The sequence below is a fragment of the Zingiber officinale genome, chromosome 4B, assembly GCF_018446385.1.
Source record: "Zingiber officinale cultivar Zhangliang chromosome 4B, Zo_v1.1, whole genome shotgun sequence".
NCBI classification, from domain to species: Eukaryota; Viridiplantae; Streptophyta; class Magnoliopsida; order Zingiberales; family Zingiberaceae; genus Zingiber; species Zingiber officinale.
The window spans coordinates 90252925-90256280 of record NC_055993.1 but is presented as its reverse complement, the minus strand read 5'-3'; the positions used below and the strand labels follow the sequence as shown (position 1 = coordinate 90256280).

Genomic DNA, 3356 nt, shown 5'->3' with positions numbered 1-3356 from the left:
GGGTCGATCCCCGGGGTGTCACTGCCTGGGGTTAACGTCTCCGCTATGCACTTTCCACCTGTGTACCTGCATTTACCTCCCTCCATATCCGTGGGACCGGCTCTAGGGGGGCCGCTGATGTGGCGGTTCCACATTTTTATAAAATACTCTAGCGACATACGATTGAAATATATACACAACCACGCAGTTATATATTCAACTCACACAATTGGAACAAAATAAAACACAACCACGCAGTTATATATATACATTAAACAACTCACTCGACTGTACTAAAAACCAACATAGCAAAAATCACAAAATAATGAACATGAAACGAACAAAACAACTAACTGCGAGTCAGCTCGACTTGACACAACATCACCAAACTAAATACAAGATACCACAAGACATAACTTCAAGTCCACATCAAACTATTACAATGCCAAGATCACAAATCCAAAACAAAATAGCGTAAGAAATCAAAACCAGAAGATCATCCTTGAATGTGATGTGGGACTGGTGAACAGGACCTCCAAGCGACTGCATAAATCCTTTACCTGCTACCTGGCGAAATAAACCAGTTTTCGGGTGGTGAGTACTAAGACTCAACGGGTAATAGACAGATAGTGCATAAACATAATAAAGAACTAGAGATACAAGATATACAGTCTCGTAGGGAAAATAGCAGATACAACAATGATATCATAATAAGTGTCCATACCTGAAACCATATTCAAGGTTAGTAATAGAAGGTCAGGTGTAGCAAAGACCTGCTACAGTATTACTCATAACTACATGGGTAACATGTAAGGTATATACATATTACCAATAAGTAAACCAGTGTCTAAATCCATACCTCAAGTATATATCTCAACCTATATGAGCATATCATCATAAGTAAGCAACAACAGCATAAATAAGCAATAGTAACATAAGTAAGCAACAACAACATAAATAAGCAATAGCAACATAAGTAAGCAATAGTAGCATAAGTAAACAACAACCGCATAAATAAGTAATAACAACATAAGTAAGCAACAATAACATAAATAATATAACCACGTATGCACGGATGACACTCCCGCTCACCCCTCTACACCATGACCCCTGTATGGTCGAGAGGTCGGGTCAGTGACAGACTATACACTACTTCATCTACCACTACTCTCGAGTGGCCGAGGGGATAGTTGCATAGTAGCTAACTAGCTACGTCTACGACAGGGGTCCCTGCTGCTCGCAATTCCAGCTATCACTACCCATGAGTAAGCGAGTGGGAGCACGACAGGACAAGCGACACGCTCCAGCTACCACTACCCATGAGTGGTCGAGTGTACGACCCTGACCAACGACCCTCTCAACTATAAGGGAGACATGGTCGCCGGCATGCATGCAATGACATGATGCATAAAATGCAACAGTCATCATATATATATAAACAGAAAACAGGTATGCTACATGAAGCCAACATCCTTAATAAGGTATGTAAACATACAACATTCAAAGCAAGTAAACATGGTATCCAGTATCCATATATCCAATATCTACTATCTAGTATCTGGTAACTGGTATTTGGTATCCGGTATTTGCTAAATATCATAGATAGCAACGAGAGACTGTATAGATATAGAAACGAGTTTCTCAAAGATTGAGTGGATAAGTATCAAGCACAGGAAAAATACGAGTGGAGTCAAAATAAATACAGGAACTATCCAAAAATATAGCTCATGCACTAAGATCAATGTACTAAAGAGATAAAGCAAGAAGTACCCGCCTTGATATGTCGATCGTGCTAAATAATCTCACGTCGAGATGCTCGTTTCAAATCAACATCCTGCAAATCACATGATGTATAGTTTAACTAATTATGTATGCAACAACTAGCAAAACTCAAACCCAAACTAACTAGGAAAAACTCTAATCGAATGATCATTAATTATCCTAATTAATGATTAACTTTGATTACTCTCAACCATGAATCTCTTAATTATAATTCATTTAATACTGTCACACAAGAAACTATATTCATCCAACCCATCACCACTAATCATGATATCAATCTAATGATTCTATTAACAATCATGTACTGCTCTAAATCAACCATAAACCTTCATCTCAATAATAATCCATCCACATGATAATCACACACAAACCCAAATCCACTCAAGCAACAAATTACAACTAAATAGAATTAGGACACTCTAACCATTTCACAACTAAGAATCAAATATAGTTCATATACGAAATTACCTACACAACTTACCCAAATCCGATTCACCACTTGACGAGGATATCCAATCGCCACAACAATAGAAGTAAGACTCTCCCCTTAGATCTGATAAGAGAATGGTGTCACAACAATGATTGGAGCTAGATATAGGTGCTGCCCTCCAAATCAAAGAACCCTAAATCATCACTGATCGGACCAAGAAAGAAGAACAAGAAAGCAACCAAACAATCTATTCACCACCTAAAATCCAACAACAAGATCAATACTCATTACCTATTCCTCTTCAATCGCCGGTGTTGATCACAGATCCGACGAAGAAAGTGATCCCCAACGGAGCTGTGGTGGTTGGAACCAAAACACAATTACTGCCTCCCAAAAACCATTATCCAAATCAACACTATAAAGAAGATCGAACACTCAAATCCACAACCAGATCTAACCGCTTACCTCCAAGATCACTGCTAGGGCACAGCGTCGCGAGAGGGAGAGGGAGAGGGAGGGGATCGGGATGAGTACCACTGCTAGGCCTGCATCGGCAATGGGCGGTGAGTGGTGCGATGTCAGGCGCCGGCGATGTCAGGCAGAGACGATGCTGAGAGAAGGGAGAGCGCGAGGGATCAGCCGAATCGATGCTAGGGGAAAAGGGAAGGTGGTCGGCGCACGGTGAGGGAGACGAGAAAGAGCGGCAAGCATCGGCGTTCGGAAGACTAAGGTGGTTGGCGCACGGTGAGGGAGGCGAGATAGAGCGGCTAGCATCGACGATCGGAAGACTCATTGTCGTCGAAGCTTGATGGTCCTCGACGATGAGCAATCGGGAGAGAGACAGCGTGTGAGGAAGATAAGAAGGGAATCGGGGAAGAAGGGATCGGGCGAAGGGAAATTCGGGAGAAAGAATAGGAGAAGGAATCGACTTATAAACCTAGGTTAATTAAAACTTAGGTTAGTTTAATTAAATGCTAAGTTAATTCCTTAATCAACTCTCAATTTAATGGGTATTCCAGACAGGCTTCTTCTAAGATCAATTGATTTATCCCCTTAAAATATGGCATACGACCTCCGTTTAAATCCCAGAAAATTTCTAAAAATTCTTGAAAAATCTAATAAGATTATTTGTCAAATAACCTTATTATTTAATTATTATTTGGGT

At 40.5% G+C, this 3356-nt stretch overlaps 1 long non-coding RNA gene across 1 annotated transcript; it reads right to left on the bottom strand.

Annotated features, from left to right (window-relative positions):
• Positions 1-1325: 1325 nt before the first annotated feature.
• On the bottom strand, positions 1326-3114 carry LOC121975461. Its single transcript, XR_006110328.1, has 4 exons — positions 2657-3114; positions 2483-2574; positions 2243-2314; positions 1326-1813 (listed from the first exon to the last, which is right to left on the bottom strand). It is a non-coding gene; the product is annotated as an uncharacterized LOC121975461 (long non-coding RNA).
• Between the last annotated feature and the right edge of the window lie 242 nt (positions 3115-3356).